At 41.6% G+C, this 22,341-nt stretch overlaps 1 pseudogene; it reads left to right on the forward strand.

The window, feature by feature from the left end:
* The first annotated feature begins 336 nt into the window (after positions 1-336).
* Positions 337-1,959, forward strand: LOC129044296 (actin, cytoplasmic 1-like; annotated as a pseudogene).
* The last annotated feature ends 20,382 nt before the right edge of the window (positions 1,960-22,341 follow it).

Genomic DNA, 22,341 nt, shown 5'->3' on the forward strand with positions numbered 1-22,341 from the left:
AGTATCATTCCAAATATATAACAGTGAAATTAATGCCTTTTTGATTCACACGATATTATCGACTGGAAGAAACACATCCATTTAGATTCTCACTAGCAGCCTAGTTTACTTTATTCCATTATTTACAATGAAAGGGTTAGAATTTCTGTTTGTATTTATGTAGGTGGTACATTAAATGTGTACAATTTTATGAATATTTTTCAGCCAGCTCATCAGAATACCAATTTTGTCTGTTAAAATATCATGTATTTCTGGCCAATACCACGTCTGCCCCGCAAGCACAGAACCCTGCCCTTGCCGCTCCGCCGCCCAGTCCACACCCGCCGCCAGCTCACCATGGATGATGATATCACCCCACTTGTCATTGACAACGGCTCAGGCATGTGCAAAGCCGGCTTTGCAGGTGATAATGTCCCCTTGGGCCATCTTCCCCTCCATCGTGGGGCGCCCCAGGCACCAGGGTGTGATGGTGGGCATGGGTGAGAAGGACCTCTACGTGGGGCGACGAGGCCCAGAGAAGAGAAGCATCCTGACCCTGAAGTACCCCATCGAGCACACATCGTCACCACCTGGGACGCCATGGAGAAGATCTGGCACCATACCTTCTACAATGAGCTGGGTGTGGCTCCTGAGGAGCACCCGTGCAGCTGACCGAGGCCCCCATGAACCACAAGGCCAACTGCAAGAAGATGACCTAGATCATGTTTGCGACCTTCAACACCCCAGCCATATACGTGGTCATCCAGGCCTTGTGGTCCCTGTACGCCTCTGGCTGCACCACTGGCATCATGATGGACTCCGTGGATGGGGTCACCCACACTGTGCCCATGTACAAGGGGTACGCCCTCCCCCATGCCATCCTGCATCTGGACCTGGCTGGCTGGGACCTGACTACCTCATGAAGATCCTCACCCAGCGCCACTACAGCTTCACCACCAGGGCAGAGCAGGAGATTGCGCATGACATCAAGGAGAAGCTGTGTTACCTCGCCCTGGACTTCGAGCAGGAGATGGCCACGGCAGCCTCCAGCTCCTCCCTGGAGAAGAGCTAGGAGCTGCCCCACTGCCAGGTCATCAGCATCGGCAACGAGCATTTCGTCTGCCCCGAGGTGCTCTTCCAGCCTTCCTCCTGGGCATGGAATCCTGTGGCATTCACAAAACTACCTTCGACTCCATCATGAAATGTGACGTGGACATGCACAAAGACCTGTATGCCAACACAGTACTGTCTGATAGTACTACCATGTACCCTGGCAACCCTGACAGGATGCAGAAAGAGATCACTGCCCTGGGGCCTAGCACAATGAAGATCAAGATTATTGCTCCTCCCGAGCTCAAATAGCCTGTGTGGTTCGGCTCTATCCTGGCCTCGCTGTCCACTTTCCAGCAGATCAGATGTGGACCAGCAAGCAGGGGTATGACCAGTCAGCCCCTCCATCCTCCAAATGCTTCTAGGCAGACTGTTAGTTGCGTTACACCCTTTCTTGATAAAACCTAACTTCTGCAGAGAACAAGATGAGATTGGCATGGCTTTATTTTTTATTTATTTATTTATTTTTTTTGTGGCTTGACTCAGATTTAAAAACTGGAATGGTGAAGGTGACAGCAGTCTGTTTGAGCGAGCATCCTCCAAAATTCTACAATGTGGCCGAGGACTTTGATTGTACATTGCTCTTGTTCTGTTTTTAATAGTAATTCCAAATAACGTGAGATGCATTGTCACAGGAAGCCCCTTGCCCTCCTAAAAGCCACCCCACTTCTCTCTAAGGAGAATGGCCCAGTCCTCTCCCGAGTCCACACAGGGGAGGTGATAGCATTGCTTTCATGTAAATTACGTAATGCAATTTTTTTTTTTTTGAGACGGAGTCTCGTTCTGTCGCCCACGCTGGAGTGCAGTGGCCCGATCCCAGCTCACTGCAAGCTCCGCCTCCTGGGTTCACACCATTCTCCTGCCTCAGCCTCCCGAGTAGCTGGGACTACAGGCATCCATCACCATGCCTGGCTAATTTTTTTTTTTTTGTATTTTTAGTAGAGACAGTGTTTCACCATGTTAGCCAGGATGGTCTCAATCTCCTGACCTCGTGATCCGCCCGCCTTGGCCTCCCAAAGTGCTAGGATTATAAGTGTAAGCCACTGCGCCCAGCCTAGCAAAAATTTTTAAATCTTTGCCTTAGTACTTTTTTTATTTTGTTTTATTTTAAATGATCAGCCTTCATGGCTCCCCCTTTTTTGGTCCCCAACTTGAGATACATGAAAACTTTTGGTGTCCTTGGGAGTGGGTGGAGGGCAGCCAGGGGCTTACCTGTACACTGACTTGGGACCAGTTGAATAAAAGCGCACACGTTAAAAAAATCATATATTTCTTTGGGTTAATGTCTTAATCATTTACTATTTTTTATGAGTTGTAGTGAAAATGAGATGAAAATCATTTTGCAATTTAGTCCTATGTATCATTAACTAAACATTAAACTCCAGAAATCTGATACAGTTAATAACAACTAACAACTATGCAGTAATTAAAAGTTTACAGAATACATCCACTATAAACAGAACCCACCTCTGCAACAACCCTGTAAGGTAGATTTGTTATCTTATTTTACTGTTGAGAATACTGAGGTTTTGGAAAACATAATAACTGGAAATTTGTTTCTGATCAGTGTAATAGAAAAGATCATTTTCTATATGTAGCTGGAAATAAGGATGAATCTGAAGACCTAATATGCATGGGGTATTTGGCCACAACAGAACCAATATGTTTCTAGGAAGATGTGCTCCAGGACTGATGCATAATTTTTAAAATATTTTTAATTTTTTGTGGGTACAGAGTAGGTGTACATATTTATGGGGTACATGAGATTTTTTTTAAAATTTATTTTTTATTTTTCCATAAGTTATTGGGGTACAGGTGGTATTTGGTTACATGAGTAAGTTATTTAGTGGTGATTTGTGAGATTTTGGTGCACCCATCACCCAAGCAGTATCCACTGCACCATATTTATAGTCTTTTATCCCTTGCCCTCCTCCCACTCTTCCCCACAAGTCCTCAATGTCCGTTGTATCATTCATGCCTTTGCGTCCTCACAGCTTAGCTCCCACGTATCAGTGAGAACATATGATGTTTCATTTTCCATTCCTGAGTTACTTCTCTCAGGACAATAGTCTCCAATCTCATCCAGGTCACTGCAAATGCTGTTAATTCATCCCTTTCTATGGCTGCATAGTATTCCATTGTATATATATCACAGTTTCCTTTTTTTTTTTGAGACGGAGTCTCACTCTGTTGCCCAGGTTGGAGTGCAGCGGTGTGATCTAGGTTCACTGCAAGCTCCCCCTTCCAGGTTCACGCCATTCTCCTGCCTCAGCCTCCTGAGTAGCTGGGACTACAGGCGTCCACCACCACGCCTGGCTAATTTTTTGTATTTTCAGTAGAGACGGGGTTTCACCGTGTTAGCCAGGATGGTCTAGATCTCCTGACCTTGTGATCCGCCTGCCTTGGCCTCCCGAAGTGCTGGGATTATAGGAGTAAGCCACCGTGCTTGTAGATTGATGGGCATTTGGGTTGGTTCCATGATTTTGCAGTTGTGAATTTTGCTGCTATAAACATGCATGTGCAAGTATTCTTTTCAAATATGGCTTCTTTTCCTCTGGGTAGATACCCAGTAGTGGGATTGCTGGATCAAATGGTAGTTCTATTTTTAGTTCTTTAAGGAATCTCTATACTGTTTTCCATAGTGGCTGTACTAGTTTACATTCCCACCAGCAGTGTAGAAGTGTTCCCTGTTCACCAAATCCACGCCAATATCTACTGTTTTTTGATTTTTTTTGATTATGGCAATTCTTGCAGGAGTAAGGTGTTATCACATTGTGGTTTTGATTTGCATTTCCCTGATCATTAGTGATGTTGAGCAGTTTTTCATGTTTCTTGGCCATTTATATATCTGCTTTTGAGAATTGTCTATTCATGTCCTTAGCCCACTTTTTGATGGGATTCTTTGTTTTTTTCTTACTGATTTGTGTTCTTTGTAGATTGTGGATATTAGTCCTTTGTAGGATGTATAGATTGTGAAGACTTTCTCCCACTCTGTGGGTTGTCTGTTTACTCTGCTGACTATTCCTTTTGCTGTGCAAAAACTCTTTAGTTTAATTAGGTCCCAGCTATTTATCTTTGTTTTTATTGCATCTGCTTTTGGGTTCTTGGTCATGAAATCCTTGCCTATGCCAATGTCTAGAAGGGTTTTTCCAATGTTACCTTCTAGAATTTTTATAGTTTCAGGTCTTAGGTTTAAGTCTTTAATCCCTCTTGAGTTGATTTTTGTATAAGCTGAGAGATGAGGATTCAGTTTCATTCTCCTACATGTGGCTAGTCAATTATCCTAGCACCATTTGTTGAAAAGGGTATCTTTCCCCACTTTATGTTCTTGTTTGCTTTGTCGAAGATCAGTTGGCTGTAAGTATTTGAGCTTATTTCTGGGTTCTCTATTCTGTTCCACTGGGCTTATGTGTTTATTTTTATACCACCACCACCACACTGTTTTGGTGACTATGACCTTATAGAATAGTTTGAAATCAGGTAGTGTGATGCCTCCAGATTTGTTCATTTTGCTTAGTCTTGTTTTGGTTATGCAGGTTCTTTTTTGTTCCATATGAATTTTAGAATTGTTTTTTATAATTCTGTGAGGAATGATGGTGGTACTTTGATGGGGATTGCATTAAATTTGTAGATTGCTTTTGGCAATATGGTCATTTTCACAACATTGATTCTACCCATCCATGAGAATGGGATGTGTTTCCATTTGTTTGTGTCATCTATGATTTCTTTAGAGGACTTTCAACTCCTTGGTTAGGTCAATTCCTAAGTATTTTATTTTTTTTGCAGCTGTTGTAAAAGGGGTTGAGTTCTTGATTTGATGCTCTGCTTGGTTGCTCTTGGTGTATAAAAGAGCTACTGATTTGTGTATGTTAATCTCGTATCTGAAAACTTTGTTGAATTCTTGTATAAGTTCTAGGAGCTTTCTGGAGGAGTCCTTAGGGTTTTCAAGGTAAACAATCATATCATCAGCAAACAGTGACAGTTTGACTTCCCTTTACTGATTTGGATGCCTTTTTATTTCTTTCTCGTGTCTGGCTGCTTTGGCTAGGACTTCCAGTACTATGTTGAAGAGGAGTGGCAAGAGTGGGCATCCTTGTCTTGTTCCGGTTCTCAGAGGGAATGTTTCCAACTTTTCCCCATTCAGTATTATGTTGGCTGTGGGTTTGTCATAGATGGCTTTTTATTACATTAAGGTAAGTCCCTTGTATGATGATTTTGCTGAGAGTTTTAATCATAAAGCAATGCTGGATTTTGTCGAATGCTTTTTCTGCATCTATTGAGATGATCATGTGATTTTTGTTTTTAATTCTGTTTATGTGGTATATCACATTTACTGACTTGTGTATGTTAAACCATCCCTGCATCCCTGGTATGAAACCCACTTGATCATGGTGGATTATATTTTTGATACATTGTTGGATTTGATTAGCTAGTATTTTGATAAGGATTTTAGCATCTATGTTCATCAAGGATATTGGTCTGTAGTTTTCTTTTTTGGTTATGTCCTTTACTGGTTTTGGTATTAGGGTGATGCTGGCTTCATAGAATGAATTAGGGAGGGTTCCTTCTGTCTCTGTCTTGTGGAATAGTGTCAAAAAGATTGGTACCAATTCTTTGAATGTCTGGTAGAATTCTTCCATGAATCTGTCTGGTCCTGGACTTTTTTTGTTGGTAATTTTTTAATTAACATTTTAATCTCACTGCTTGTTATTGGTCTGTTCAGGGTAGCTAATTCTTCCTGATTTAAGCTAGGAGGGTTGTATTTTTCCAGGGAGGTATGCATCTCTTCTAGGTTTTCTAGTTTACGTGAGTAACGGTGTTCATAGTAGCCTTGAATGATCTTTTGTATTTCAGTGGTGTCAGTTGTGATAGTTCCTATTTTGTTTCTTAGCAAGGTTATTTGGATTTTCTCTCTTTTCTTGGTTAATCTTGCTATTGGTCTATTAATTTTATTTATCTTTTCAAAGAACTAGCTTTTTGTTTCATTTAGCTTTTGTGTTTTTTTTTTTTTTTGTTCTAATTTCATTTAGCTCTGCTTTGATCTTGGTTATTTCCTTTCTTCTGCTGGGTTTGGGTTTGGTTTGTTCTTTTTTCTCTAGTTCCTTGAGGTGTGACCTTAGAATGTCAGTTTGTGCTCTTTCAGTATTTTTCATGTAGGTGTTTAGGGCTATAAACTTTCCTCTTAGCATCGCCTTTGCTGTATCCCAGAGGGTTTGATAGGTTGTGGCATTATTGTCATTCAGCTCAAAGAATTTTTAAATTTCCTTCTTGATTGCATTTTTGACCCAATGCTCATTCAGAAGCAGGTTATTTAATTCCCACGTATTTGCACGGTTTCAAAGTTCCTTTTGGAGTTGATTTCCAGTTTTATTCCACTGTGGTCTAAGAGAGCACTTGATATAATTTCAATTTTCTTGAATTTATTCATGCCCATTTTATGGCCTATCATATGGTCTATCTTGGAGAAAGTTCCATGCACTGTTGAATAGAATGTGTATTCTTGGTTGTTGGATGAAATGTTCTGTATATACCTGTTAAGTCAATTTGTTCCAACATATAGTTCAGATCCATTGTTTCTTTGTTGACTTTCTGTCTTGATGACCTGTCTAGTGCTGTCAGTGGAGTATTGAAGTCCCCCACTATTATTGTGTTGCTGTCTATCTGATTTCTTAGGTCTATTAGTGATGGTTTTATAAATTTGGGAGCTCCAGTGTTAGGTGTATATATGTTTAGGATTGTGATATTTTCCTATTGGACAAGGACTTTTAGCATTATATAATGTCCCTTTTTGTCTCTTAACTGCTGTTGCTTTGGTTTGTTTTGTCTGATATAAGAATAGCTACCTCTGCTCACTTTTGGTGTCCATTTGCATGAGATGCCTTTTTCTACCCCTTTAAGTTTATGTGAGTCTTTATGTGTTTGGTGAGTCTCCTGAAAGCAGCAGATGGTTGGTGAGTTCTTATCCATTCTGCAGTTCTGTATTTTTAAGTGGAGCATTTAGGCCATTTACATTCAATGTTAGTATTGGAATGTGAGGTACTGTTGCATTCTTTGTGCTCTTGTTGCCTGTGTACTTTTTTTTTTTCTTTTTAACTTGTATTCTTGTTTTATAGGTCCTGTGTGATTTATGCTTTAAAGAGATTCTGTTTTGATGTGTTTCCAGGATTTGTTTCAAGATTTAGAGCTCCTTTTAGCAGTTTTTGTAGTGGTAGTTTGGTAATGGCGAATTCTCTCAGCATTTGTCTGTCTGAAAATGACTGTATCTTTACTTCATATATAATGCTTAGTTTTGCTGGATACAAGATTCTTGGCTGATAAATTTTGTTTGAGGAGGCTGAAGATAGGGCCCCAATCCCTTCTAGCTTGTAGGGTTTCTGCTGAGAAATCTGCTGTTAATCTGATAGGTTTTCCTTTATAGGTTACCTGGTGCTTCTGTCTCAGAGCTCTTAAGATTCTTTCCTTCGTCTTAACTTTGGATAACCTGATGACAGTGTGCCTAGGAGAAGATCTTTTTCTGATGAATTTCCCAGGTGTTCTTTGTGCTTCTTGTATTTGCATGTCTAGGTCTCTAGCAAGGCCAGGGAAGAATTCCTTGATTATTCCCCCAAATATGTTTTCCAAGCTTTTAGAATTCTCTTCTTCCTCAGGAACACTGATTATTCTTTGGTTTGGTCATTTAACATAATCCCAGACTTCCTGGAGACTTTGTTTATATTTTTTTATTCTTTTTTCTTTGTCTTTGTTGGATTGAGTTAATTTGAAGACCTTGTCTTTGAGCTCTGAATTTCTTTCTTCTACTTGTTCAATTCTATTGCTGAGACTCTCCAGAGTACTTTGCATTTCTAAAAGTGTGTCCAAAGTTTCCAGAATATTTGATTGTTTTTTTCTTAAAGCTATCTGTTTCCTTGAATATTTCTCCCTTCGCTTCTTGTATCATTTTTTGGATTTCCTTGCCTTGGGCTTTAGCTTTCTCTGGTCCCTCCCTGATTAGCTTAATAACTAATCTCCTGAATTCTTTTTTAGGTAAATCAGAGATTTCTTCTTGGTTTGGATCCATTGCTGGTGAACTAGAGTGATTTTTTGGGGATGTCAAAGAGCCTTGTTTTGTCGTATTACCATGGTTGGTTTTCTGGTTCCTTCTCATTTGGGTAGGCTCTGTCAGAGAGAAGGTCTAGGGCTGACGGCTGTTGTTCAGATTCTTTTGTCCCATGGGGTATTCCTTTGATGTAGTACTCTCCCCCTTTTCTTATGGATGTGGCTTCCTGTGAGCCAAACTGCTGTGATTGTTGTCTCTCTTCTGGGTCTAGCCACCCAGTGAGTGTACCTGGCTCTGGGCTGCTACTGGGGTTGTTTGCACAGAGTCCTGTGATGTGAGCCATTTATGGGTCTCTCAGCTGTGGATACCAGCTCCTGTCCGGTGGAGGTGGCGGCACAGGGGTGGTGCAATGGACTCCATGAGGGTCCTTAATTTTGGTGGTTTAATGCTCTGTTTCATGCTGGTTGGCCTCCTGCCAGGCAGTGGCACTTTCCAGAAAGCATCAGCTGTGGTAGTGTGGAGAGGGACTGATGGTGAGCGGGGACCTAGAACTCCCAAGATTAAATCCCCTTTGTCTTCCATTACCAGGGTGTATAGGGAAAGACCATCAGGTGGGGGCAGGGCTAGGCATGTCTGAACTCAGACCCTCCTTGGGTGGGTCTTGCTGCGGTTGCTGTGGAGGATAGGGATGAGATTCCTAAGTCACTGGAGTTGTGTACCTATAAGGATTAAGGCTACCTCTGCTGAGTCATGCAGGTTGTTAGGGAAGTAGGGGAAAGCCAGTAGTCACAGGTAGTCACCCAGCTCCCATGCAAACTGAAGGGCCGGTCTCACTCCCATCATACCCCGCCCCACAAACTGCCCGGAGTCTGTTTCCAGGTGGAGGATGAGACAGACTTGAAAACTTGCCCTGGGCTTCCTGCGTCCCAGCTCTGAAAGAAAAGGGCTTGGTTCTTCCCCAACCTGTGGAGTCTGCACACTGGATTCTTTCCACTCCCCCCCAGTTCTGGCCAGGAGGTTCTCGCCCCATTCATATTGTTACAAAGTTCAAAGATTTCCTTCTCCTCGTGGAGTTTTACCCCCTGCTCCTCTAGCCACCCTCCTGATGGATACCTGTGGTGACAGGCAGGAATGGGCTTCTTGGGGACCCAGCGAGCACCCAGGGCCTTTCTGCTGCTTTCTCTACCCCTGAATTTCCCTTGGCTCTCTAAATTGACTCAGCTCCAGGTAAAGTCAGAAACTTCTCTCACAAACAGACCTTCAGCTTCTCCAGCAGGGGTGTGTGTTTGGGAGAAGATAGTCTTCTTTTCCCACTTCCGCAGTTGAGGTACTCACAATATTTGAAGTGTCTCCCAGGTCCTGCAGGAGCAGTCTGCTTCCTTCAGAGGGCCTGTGGATCTTCTCAGAATTGCTGGTTTGTTCTTGCAGTCGATCTGGAGCTACAGTTCACAATGCGAGCCTCCACACGCTGCTCTGTCCGGAGCTGCAATCTAGTCCTGCCTCCCGTCCACCATGGTGATCTCTCATGAGATGTTTTGATACAGGCATGCAATGTGTTGTAATCACATCATGGAGAATGGGTTGTCCATCCTCTCAAGCATTTATCCTCTGTATCACAAACAATCCATTTATACTCTTTTAGTTACTTTCAATTGTACAATTAAATTATTATTGACTATAATAAAATAATTATTAAATTATTATTGACTATAATAAAATAATTATTAAATTATTATTGACTATAATAAAATAATTATTAAATTATTATTAACTATAATCACCCTGTCTTATGGTTTGAATCTATGTCCCTGGCCAAATCTCATGCAGAACTGTAATCCCCAATATTGGAGGTGGGGCCTAATGGGAGGTGACTGGATCATGGGGGTGGATCCTTCATGAATGGGTTAGCACCATCCCACCTTGGTACTGTATACTGAGTGAGTTCTCATGAGATCTGGTAGTTTAAAAGTGTAGCCCCTCTCTCCTCTCTCCTGTTCATGACATGTAAGATGCTTGCTCTAGCTGTATCTTCTGCTATGAGTGAAACCTCGCTGAAGCCTCCCCAGAAGCAGATACCACCATGCTTCCTATACAGCCTGTGGAACTGTGAGCCTGTTAAACCTGTTTTCTTATAAATTACTCAGTCTCAGGTATTTATTTATAGCAATGCAAGAATAGCCTAATATACTCTGTTGTGCTATCAAATACTAGGTCTTATTCATTCTTTCTGTTTTTCTGTACCCATTAACCATCCCCACCTTCCCCAATACCCCAACTTCCCTTCCCAGCCTCTAATAACCATCCTTCTACTCTCTGTCTTCATGAGTTCAATTGTTTTGATTTTTAGATCCTGAAAATAAGTGAGAACATATGGTTTGTCTTTATTTCACTTAACATGATGACTTCGTTTCATCCATCTTGTTGCAAATGACAGGATATTATTATTTTTTGTGGCTGAATAGTACTCCATTGTATGTACCATGTATGTATCCATTCATCTATTAATGAACACTTAACTTTCAGATGTTGCCTACTGTGAACTGTGCTGCAACAAACATGGGAGCTGATGCATGATTTTCGTGGTAGACTTGGTTGCCATGTATTCAAATGCATTTTAGATGATAATTGTGACATCGCCAGCCATGGCAGGCCATGGAAAGGCTAGGGTTCTATAGGCAAGATGTAAATTACAAGTCAAGCAAGTGCTGCTAGGAAGAGAGCATTACAGGACTACAAATCCAAAGACTGGAAAAGACCCTGTGGACCATTACTGCTTTCTTGATCTTTCAAGAAGTCTTGAACAGAGAGAGTAGCTCTCTGTCAATGTGGCTGGACTTGGATATGTAAACATTTTTCTACTTTTAAATACATTCTTTTAAGTGTGACTGGTCCTTCTCTCCTGAATCTATTTCTTAACATTAAAAAAAAATTATGGGTACATAGTAGGTATATATATTTAAGGAGTACCATCACTGTACTCTCTATCTCCCTGAGTTCAGTTGTTTTAATTTTAGTTCCTACAAATGAGTGAGAACATGTGAAGTTTGTCTTTCTGCACCTGGCTTATTTCACTTAATGTCCTCCAGTTTCATGCATGTTGTTGCAAAGTACAGTATCTCATTGTTTTTTATAGCTGAAAAGTATTCCATTGTGTATATGTACCACATTTTCTTTGTCCATTCATCTGCTGATGGACCCTTAGGTTGCTTCCAAATCTTGGCTATTGTGAACAATACTGTAATTAACATGGAAGTGCAGCTATATCTTTGATATACTGATTTCCTCTTTTGGCGTATATACCTAAAAGTGCGATTGGATAATATGGTAGCTCTACTTTAGTTTCTTGAGGAACTTCCAAACTGTTCTCTCTAGCGGCTGTGCTAATTTACAGTCCCACAAAACTATAGGTTTCTCTTTTCTCTACATCCTCACTAGCATATGTTATTTTTTTATTTATTTTTTAAGTTTTTTTTTATACTTTAAGTTCTAGGGTACATGTGCACAATGTGCAGGTTTGTTACATAGGTATACATGTGCCATGTTGGTTTGCTGCACCCATGAACTCATCATTTACATTAGATATTTCTCCTAATGCTATCCCTCCCCCAGCCCCCTCATCCCATGACAGGCCCCAGTGGGTGATGTTCCCCGCCCTGTGTCCAAGTGTTCTCATTGTTCAGTTCCCACCTATGAGTGAGAACGTGCGGTGTTTGGTTTTCTGTCATTGTGATAGTTTGGTGAGAATGATGGTTTCCACCATCATTCATCACCCAATAGTCATTCAGTAGCAGGTTGTTCAGCTTCCATGTAGTTGAGCAGTTTTGAGTGAGTTTCTTAATCCCGAGTTCTAGTTTGATTTTACTGTGGTCTGAGAGACAGTTTGTTATAATTTCTCTTCTTTTAAATTTGCTTAGGAGTGATTTACTTCCAACTACGCTGTCAATTTTGGAATAAGTGTTATGTGGTGCTGAGAAGAATGTATACTCTGTTGATTTGGGATGGAGAGTTCTGTAGATGTCTATTAGGTCGGCTTGGTGCAGAGCTGAGTTCAATTCCTGGATATCCTTGTTAACTTTCTGTCTCGTTGATCTGTCTAATGTTGACAGTGGGGTGTTAAAGTCTCCCATTATTATTGTGTGGGAGTCTAAGTCTCTTTGTAGGTCTCTAAGGACTTGCTTCATGAATCTGGATGCTCCTGCATTGGGTGCATATTTAGGATATTTAGGATAGTTAGCTCTTCTTGTTGAATTGATCCCTTCACCATTATGTAGTGGCCTTCTTTGTCCCTTTTGATCTTTGTTGATTTAAAGTCTGTTTTAACAGAGACTAGGATTGCAACCTCTGCTTTTTTTTTTGTTTTCCATTTGCTTGGTAGATCTTCCTCCATCCCTTTATTTTGAGCCTATGTGTGTCTCTGCACATGAGATGGGTCTCCTGAATACAGCACACTGATGGGTCTTGACTCTTTATCCAATTTGCCAGTTTGTGTCTTGTAATTGGAGAATTTAGCCCATTTACATTTAAGGTTAATACTGTTTTGTGTGAATTTGATCCCGTCATTATGATGTTAGCTGTTTATTTTGCTCATTAGTTGATGCAGTTTCTTCCTAGAATCGATGGTCTGTACAATTTCGCATGCTTTTGCAGTGGCTGGTACCAGTTGTTCCTTTCCATGTTTAGTTCTTCCTTCAGGAGCTCTTGTAAGGCAGGCCTGGTGGTGACAAAATCTCTCAGCATTTGTTTGTCTGTAAAGGATTTTATTTCTCCTTCACTTATGAAGCTTAGTTTGGCTGGATATGAAATTCTGGGTTGAAAATTCTTTAAGAATGTTGAATATTGGCTCCCACTCTCTTCTGGCTTGTAGAGTTTCTGCTGAGAGACCCGGTGTTGGTCTAATGGGCTTCCCTTTGTGGGTAACCCAACCTTTCTCTCTGGCTGCCCTTAACATTTTTTCCTTCATTTCAACTTTGGTGAATCTGACAATTATGTGTCTTAGAGTTGTTCTTCTCAAGGAGTATCTTTGTGGTGTTCTCTGTATTTCCTGAATTTGAATGTTGTCCTGCCTTGCTAGATTGGGGAAGTTCTCCTGGATAATATCCTGAAGAGTGTTTTCCAACTTGGTTCCATTCTCCCTGTCACTTTCAGGTACACCAATCAGATGTAGATTTGGTCTTTTCACATAGTTTCATATTTCTTGGAGGCTTTGTTTGTTTCTTTTTACTCTTTTTTCTCTAAGCTTCTCTTCTCGCTTCATTTCATTCATTTGATCTTCAATCACTGATACCTTTTCTTCCACTTGATCAAATCAGCTACTGAAGTTTGTGCGTGCATCACATAGTTCTCGTGCCATGGTTTTCAGCTCCATCAGGTCATTTAAGGACTTCTGTATGCTGTTTATTCTAGTTAGCCATTCATCTAATCTTTTTTTCAAGGTTTTTAGCTTCTTTGTTATGGGTTCAAACATCCTCCTTTACCTCGGAGAAGTTTGTTATTACCAATCGTCTGAAGCCTTCTCTCAACTTGTCAAAATCATTCTCCATCCAGCTTTGTTCCATTGTGGGTAAGGAGCTGCATTCCTTTGGAGGAGGAGAGGTGCTCTGATTTTTAGAATTTTCAGCTTTTCTGCTCTGGTTTCTCCCCATCGTTGTGGTTTTATCTACTTTTGGTCTTTGATGATGGTGACATACAGATGGGGTTTTGGTGTGGATATCCTTTCTATTTGTTAGTTTTCCTTCTAACAGTCGGGACCCTCAGCTGCAGATCTGTTGGAGTTTGCTGGAGGTCCACTCTAGCTAGACCTGTTTGCCTGGGTATCACCAGTGGAGGCTGCAGAACAGCAAATATTGCAGAATGGCAAATGTTGTTGTTTCATGCTTCCTTTGGAAGCTTCATGTCAGAGGGGCACCTGGCTGTATGAGGTGTCAGTCGGCCTCTATTGGGAGGTGTCTCCCAGTTAGGTTACTCGGAGGTCAGGGACCCACTTGAGGAGGCAGTCTGTCCATTCTTAGATCTCAAACTCTGTGCTGGGAGAACCACTACTCTCTTCAAAGCTGTCAGACAGGGACATTTAAGGCTGCAGAAGTTTCTGCTGCCTATTCTTCAGCTATGCCCTGCCCCTAGAGCTGGAGTCTACAGAGGCAGGCAGGCCTCCTTGAGCTGCAGTGGGTTCCACCCAGTTCGAGCTTCCTGGCCGCTTTTTAACCTACTCAAGCCTCAGCAATGGCAGATGCCCCTCCCCCAGCCTCGCTGCTGCCTTGCAGTTTGATCTCAGACTGCTGTGCTAGCAGTGAGCAAGGCTCTGTGGGCATGGGACCCTCTGAGCCAGGCATGGGATATACTCTCCTGCTGTGCCATTTGCTAAGGCCATTAGAAAATTGCAGTATTAGGGTGGAGTGTCCTGATTTTTCAGATACCGTCTGTCACAGCTTCCCTTTGCTAGGAAAGGGAATTCCCCAACCCCTTGCACTTCCCGGGTGAGGCGATGCCCTGCCTTGCTCCGTGGGCTGCACCCACAGTCTGACAAGCCCCAGTGAGATGAACCCAGTATCTCAGTTGCAGAAACGCAGAAATCACCCATCTTCTGCGTCACTTATGCTGGGAGCTGCAGATTGGAGCTGTTCCTATTCAGCTATCTTGGAACCTCCTCTCAGCATTTGTTATTACCTGTCTTTTGAATACAAGCCATTTTAGCTGGGGTGAGATAATATCTCATTGGAGTTTTCATTTGTATTTCTCTGATTACCAATGATGGTGAGCACTTTTTCATATGCCTGTTTGCCAGTTGTACATTTTTTTTTGTGAAATATTTATTCAGATCTTGTGCCCATTTTTTAAATTGGATTATTAGATTTTTTCCTATTGAGTTGTTTGAGCTCCTTATGTATCCTGGTTGTTAGTCCCTTGTCAGATGGATAGTTTGGAAGTATTTTCTCCCATTCTGTGGGTTGTCTTTTCACTTTTTTGATTATTTTCTTTGCTGTGCAGAAGCTTTTTTTTTAAATTACTATACTTTAAGTTTTAGGGTTGTGCAGAAGCTTTTTAACTTGATGTGATCCAATTTATCCATTTTTGCTTTGATTGCCTGTGCTTTGGAGGTAATATTCAAGAAATTTTTGCCTAGACTAATGTCCTGGAGTGTTTCCCCAAAGTTTTCTTTTATTAGATTGATAGTTTGAGGTCCTAGATTTAAGTCTTTATTTTGATTTGATTTTTGTGTATGGCAAGAGATAGGGGTTTAGTTTCATTCTTTCGCAGTTTTTCCAGCACCATTTGTGGAAGAGACTGTCCTTTCCCTAATGTGTGATCTTGGCACCTTTGTAAAAGAGGAGTTCACTGTAGGTGTGTGGATTTATTTCTGGGTTATCTATTCTGTTTCATTTGTCTATGTGTCTGTTTCTATGCTGTTATCATGCTGTTTTTGTTATTATAGCTCTGTAGTATAATTTGAAGTCAGGTAGTGTGATTCCTCTAGTTTTGTTATTTTTGCTTGGGATGACTTTGATTATTCCGGGTCTTTTGTGGTTCTATATAAATTTTAGCATTATTTTTTCTATTTCTGTGGACAGCATCATTAGTACTTTGATAGCAATTGCATTGAATCTATAGATGGCTTTGGGTAGTATGGACATTTTAACAATATTGGTTGTTCCAATCCATGAACACTTTGTGTTCTTTTCAATTTCTCACATCAATGTTTTAAAGTTTTTATTGTAGACATCTTTCACTTCTTTGGTAAAGTTTATTCCTAGGTATTTGATTTTATGTGTAGCTATTGTAAATGGGAGTACTTTCTTGATTTTTATGTTAGATTGTTCACAGTTGGCATATAGAAATGCTACTGATTTTTGTATGTTGGTTTTGTATTCTGAAACTTTATTGAATTTGTTTATTAGTTCTGACAGTTTCTTGGTGGGGACTTTAGGTTTTTCCTAATACAAGATCATAACATCTACTTCGTTGAATTTGTTTATAGTTCTGACAGTTTCTTGGTGGAGACTTTAGGTTTTTCCTAATATAAGATCATGACATCTACAAACAAGGGTAATTTGACTTCTTCGTTTCCTGTTTGGATGCCCTTTATTTCTTTATCTTGTCTGATTGGTCTAGTTAGGAATTCCAGGACTATGTTGAATAACAGTGGTGAAAGTGGGTGTCCTTGTCACATTCTAGATCTTAGAGGAAAGGCTTTCAGTTTTCACCGGTTCAGTACGATACTAACTGTGGATCTGTCATATATGGCTTTTATTGTTTTGAGGTGTTTTCTTTCTATAGCAATTTTGTTGAGGGTTTTCTTCATGAAGGATGTTGAATTTTATCACATGCTTTTTCAGCACCAATTGAAATGATCATATGGTTTTTGTCTTTCATTCTATTGATATGTGTATCCCACTGATTGATTTGCATGTTTTGAACCATCTTTGCATCACTGGAATAAATCCCACTTGGTCATTATGAAGGATTTTTTTTTTTTTTGGGACAGGGTTTCACTCTGTCACTCAGGCTGGAGTGCGGTGGTGCAGTTTTGGCTCACTGCAACCTCTGCCTCCCAGGTTCAAGCGATTCTCCTGCCTCAGCCTCCTGAGTAGCTGGGATTACAAGCATCCACCACTATGCCCAGCTAATTTTTGTATTTTTAGTAGAGACGTGGTTTTGCCATGTTGGCCAGACTGGCCTCTAACTCCTGACCTCAGGTGATCCACCTGCCTCAGCCTCCCAAAGTGCTAGGATTATAGGCATGAGCCACCATGCCTGGCCAATGAGGATCTTTTTAATATGTTGTTGAATTTCATTTGCTAGTATTTTGTTGCAAATTTTTTGGATCAATGTTCATCAGAGATATTGGCCTGTAGTTTTCTCTTTTTGCTGTGTCTTTGTCTGGTTTTGGTATCAGGTTCTGACCCCTGAATGCACAGTTCCCTTCTGGCTATGGCTGGTCTAAATGTTCCCTCCATGGATTCCAGCTGTGTTGCTTTCCACTGTGAGAGGCCAGCATTGAGTTCCAATGCAAGGTCCCACAATCACTGTGCAACCCCTCCTCCAAGTGCACAGATTCTCTCTCTGAGGCCATTGCTAGAGGCTGAGTGAGGAGGTGGTGTGGACACTTCCAGACTGCTTTTTCTACTCTTTTCAGTGCCTCTTTCCTTGATGTATTAGTCCATTTTCATGCTGCTGATAAAGATATACCAAAGACTGGGTAATTTAGAAATAAAAGAAACTCTAATGGAATCACAGTTCCACATGGCTGGGGAGGCCTCACAATCATGGCGGAAGGTGAAAGGCATGTCTTACATGGCAACAGGCAAAGGGAATGAGTGCTAAGCAAAAGGGGTTTCCCCTTATAAAACCATTAGATCTTGTGAGACTTATTCACTACCATGAGAACAGTATGGGGGAAATCACCTCATGATTCAATTATCTCCCACTGGGAACCTCCCACTACATGTGGGAATTATGGGAGCTAGAATTCAAGATGGGATGTGGGTGGGGATACAGCCTAACCATGTCATTCTGACCCTGGCCCCTCCCAAATCTCATGTCCTCACATTTCAAAACCAATCATGCATTCCCAACAGTCCCCCAAAGTCTTAACTCATTTCAGCATTAACACAAAAGTCCACAGTCCAAAGTCTCATCTGAGACAAGGCAAGTCTCTTCTGCCTATGAGCCTGTAAAATGAAAAGCAAGTTAGTTACTTCCTAGATACAATGGGGGTACAGGCATTGGATAAATATGCCCATTTTAAATAGAAGAAATGGGCCAAAACAAAGGGGTTAAATGCCCCATGCAAGTCTGAAATCCAGCAGGGCAGTCAAATCTAAAACTCCAAAATGATCTCTTTTGACTCCATGTCTCACATACAGGTCATGCTGATGCAAGAGGTGGATTCCCATGATCTTGGGCAGCTCTGTCCCTGTGGCTTTGCAAGGTACAGACTCTCTCCCAGCTGCTTTCACAGGCTGGTGTTGAGTGTCTGCAGCTTTTCCAGGGGGACCATGCAAGCTCTTGGTGGATTTATCATTCTGGGGTCTATAGGACAGTGGCCCTTTTCTCACAGCTCCACTAGGCAATGCCCCAGTGGGGATACTGTGTGGGAGCTCCAACCTACACTTGCCTTCCCCACTGCCCTAGCAGAGGTTCTCCGTGACAGCCCCACCCCTGCAGCAAACTTCTTCCTGGACATCCAGGCATTTTTTTTTACATCCTCTTGAATCTAGGTGGAAGTTCCCAAACCTCAATTCTTCTGTGCCCCTGCAGGCTCAACACCATGTGGAAGCTGCCAAGGCTTGGGGCTTGCACCCTCTAAAGCCATGGCCCAAGCAGCACCGTGGCCCCTTTTAGCCATGGCTACAGTGGCTGGGATGCAGGGCACCAAGTCCCTAGGCTGTACACAGCAGGGGGGTTCTAGGCCCAGCCCATGAAACTATTTTTTCCTCCTAGGCCTCTGGACCTGTAATGGGAGGGGCTGCTGTGAAAGTCTTTGACAGCCCTAGAGACATTTTCCTCATTGTCTTGGCAATTAACATTTGGCTCCTCATTACTTATGCAAATTTCTGCCACAGGCTGGAATTTCTCCTCAGAAAATGGTTTTTTATTTTTCTATCACATTGTCAGGCGGCAAATTTTCTGGACTTTTATGTTCTGTTTCCCTGTTAAAACAATGTTTTTAATAGCACCCAAGTCACCTCTCGAATGCTTTGCTGCTTAGAAATTTCTTCTGCCAGGCTGGGTGCGGCATATCACGCCTATGATCCCAGCACTTTGGGAGGCCAAGGTGGGTGGATCACTTGAGGTCAGGAGTTTGAGACTACTAGTCTAGCCAACATGGTGAAACCCTGTCTCTGCTAAAAAATACAAAAATTAGCTGGGCATTGTGGCGTGTGCCTGTAATTCCAACTACTCAGGTGCCTGAGGCAGGAGAATTGCTTGAACCTGGGAGGCAGCAGCTGCAGTGAGCCAAGATTGTGCCACTGCACTCCAGCCTGGGAAACAGAGTGAGACTCTGTGTCCCCCAAAATATTCTCCTGCCTGATACCCTAAATCATCTCTCTCAAGTTCAAAGTTTCACAAATCTCTAGGGCAAGGGCAAAATGCCACCAGTCTGTTTGCTAAAACATAACAAGGGTCAACTTTACTCCAGTTCTCAACAAGTTCTTCATCTCCATCTGACACCATCTCAGCCTGGATTTCATTGTCTATATCATTATCAGCATTTTAGTCAAAGTCATTCAACAAGTCTCTAGGAAGTTCCAAACTCTCCCACAATTTTGTGTCTTCTTCTGAGCCCTCCAAACTGTTCCAGCCTCTTCCTGTTACCCAGTTCCAAAGTTGCTTCCACATTTTTGGGTATCTTTACAGCAGCGCCCCACCCTACTGGTACCAATTTACTGTATTAGTCTGTTCTCATGCTGCTGATAAAGACATACCTGAGACTTTGTAATTTATAAAGAAAAAGAGGTTTAATGGACTCACAGTTCCATGTAGCTGGGGAGGTCTCACAATCATGGTGGAAGGTGAAAGGCATGTCCTTCATGGTGGCAGGCAAGAGGGAATGAGAGCCAAGCAAAAGGGGTTTCCCCTTATAAAATTAACATATCTTGTGAGACTTATTCACTACCAAGAGAACAGTATGGGGGAAACCGCCTCCATGATTCAATTATCTCCTACTGGGTCTCTCCCACAACACGTGGAAATTATGTGAGCTATTATTCAAGATGAGATTTGGGTGGGGACGCAGACAAACAATATCGCTTGATATGATGTTAAAACCAGGTACATGATTGCTCACCTGATTTTTCATTCTTACGAAGTGCTTTCTTGTGTGGATAGTTGTTCAATTTGGTGTTCCTTCTAGGGGGAGCATTCACTAGGAGCTTCTATTTGGCTATCTTGCATTGCCTCCCACCTATTTCTAAAGCAAGAATCTGTTAGGTAACAGCCATTTGACTGCAATATCTGTGCGGTTGTTGTAGTCATGACCCATCTTATTGTGTATAGCCAAATTTAGTCTTCCCCAGATTCTCTTTCTGTTTCCCTTTTCCTAGAAATTTTCCCTGCGTGATTTCATATATTCCCAAGTCTTGAAATATCACTGATATACTGGATTCTTAATTCGTTAGCACTACTTCACTCTGTTCCAGAGTTTTTCTTTTTTCAAATTTAAATTCAATTCATATTATCTTCCAAGTCTTCTCTGTCTGTCTTAATTCCTGGCACTTCAATCACATCTATCCTAAGTTTCCATAATTTAGAAACCTCAATGTTTCTCTTCCTCTGTGTAAAACAGGTCACTAAGTTGTGTTGATTCTACCCCTCAAAGCTCCTAAAGATGCTCTTACCTCTCCAAGCCCATTGGCCACTGCTCTACTTAGCCTCTCATCTCCTTTATGGGTTGTTGCAACTGACCTCTGATGAGTCTGGTCTCTGTGCTGTGGTTCTCCCTTTCTTCCAATCCATTTTTTTGCATTTTTAAAACCGATTTTGCAAAACTGATTATGTTCCTTTGCTTGATTAAAATCTGAGTGAATTCCCTTAAGGCCAAATTCCATCCCCTAAGGGTTTTAGTCAAAGACTTTTGCAATCTGATTCCAATGTAACAAATATGTATGTGTGTATACAAATTGGAATCAGATTGTGAAGTTATTTAAATATACATATATACATACGTATATGTGTGTGTATAAAATCTAGCTTAATTTTTGCTTCTTCTTACCACATTATCTATGTGCTAATTGTAGTAGAGAATCCAAAATTCTTTAAGTACAATGTGTACTTTCAAACCTCCATGCCTCTGCTCTTGCTGTATCCCACTTTAGAAAGTCCTTATTCCCATGACCAATATTCTATTTATGCACTATGATCAAGCTCAAGTATTGTCTTCTTTGTGAAACCTTTCTTGAGCATCCTTCTTAATTCCGTGTCCAACTTTCTGCTGTAATGTGGGATTAATCTCTGTGCTATAGAACGGACTTGAGCATTGCATTTAGAATAGCTTCAGTCATTACATTTCTGCCTATACTAAAAATATGGACTCTCCTGAAGGAAGGTAATAACCAAGGTTTTTTCACAAGGCTTGGTCCATGATCTTACTAACCTAAGTCCATTCGATGCTGTTTGGTGTCTTCTCATTTGAACTTGTTACATCCTATCATTCTCAGAACTCTGGAGGTTAACCACGTCTGGACGAGGCCATTCCAAAGCTGGAGAGGGAAATGTTACAGTAATGCAGCCTCTTTGCATAATCATTCAGTTTCTGTTGATTCCTTATTCCTTAAACTTCTATTCTTGATTTTTTGACCCTGTGCCTGACCTAACTTCAGGTAGCTGAGCCTGTGCTGTTAGCCACCTGCCTGGTTATTTTATCCTGTCAATTAGCTGCCAGCTGAATCCCTGGGTGCTGGATGCCTGCCATCTGTACCTGTCATCATCTCTGGCCATTTGCCAAGTTCCTCTCCTTCTATGCCTCCATGGTCACCTGAAATCCTTTACCTTGACTCTCTTTGTTCTGACCAGAGACCTCTATTCCAATCTTAGAAGACAAACTGATAATTTGTTACCCTTGAGGAGAGATATACTAAGGCACTTATACTGAAAATATTTTATGGATATCTCTTTTTTGGTTCAAAATGCAGAATGTGACTGAGAAAACAACTCTGAATAGATAATTATGATAGGGACAAAAACGGGGAATGAGAAAATTCTGGAGTATAGGGGTGATACGGTTTGGCTGTGTCCCCATCCAAATCTCAATTTGAATTGTATCTCCCAGAATTCGCACACGTTGTGGGAGGGACCCAGGGGGAAGTAATTGAATCATGGGAGCTGGCCTTTCCCATGTTATTCTCATGGTAGTTATTAAGTCTCATGAGATCTGATGGTTTTATCAGGGGTTTCTGCTTTTGCTTCTTCCTCATTTTCTCTTGCTGCTGCTATGTAAGAAGTGCCTTTTGCCTCCTATCATGATTCTGAGGCCTCCCCAGCCATGTGGAACTGTGAGTCCAGTTGAATCTCTTTTTCTTCCCAGACTCGCGTATGTCTATATCAGCAGCACGAAAACGGACTAATACAAGGGGGATCCCCATGGGAAGGTCTGCATGATACCTGACAGTCATAGGATGTCTAGGGATGAGGTGCCATTGACGTGGTGAAGAGACATCAAAGACAACTTCAGGCCTGTACTGATTGCTATGCTGTAATTGTGCAACATAAACTAAGGCTCT

Source organism: Pongo pygmaeus, chromosome 13 (genome assembly GCF_028885625.2).
Source record: "Pongo pygmaeus isolate AG05252 chromosome 13, NHGRI_mPonPyg2-v2.0_pri, whole genome shotgun sequence".
NCBI classification, from domain to species: domain Eukaryota; kingdom Metazoa; phylum Chordata; class Mammalia; order Primates; family Hominidae; genus Pongo; species Pongo pygmaeus.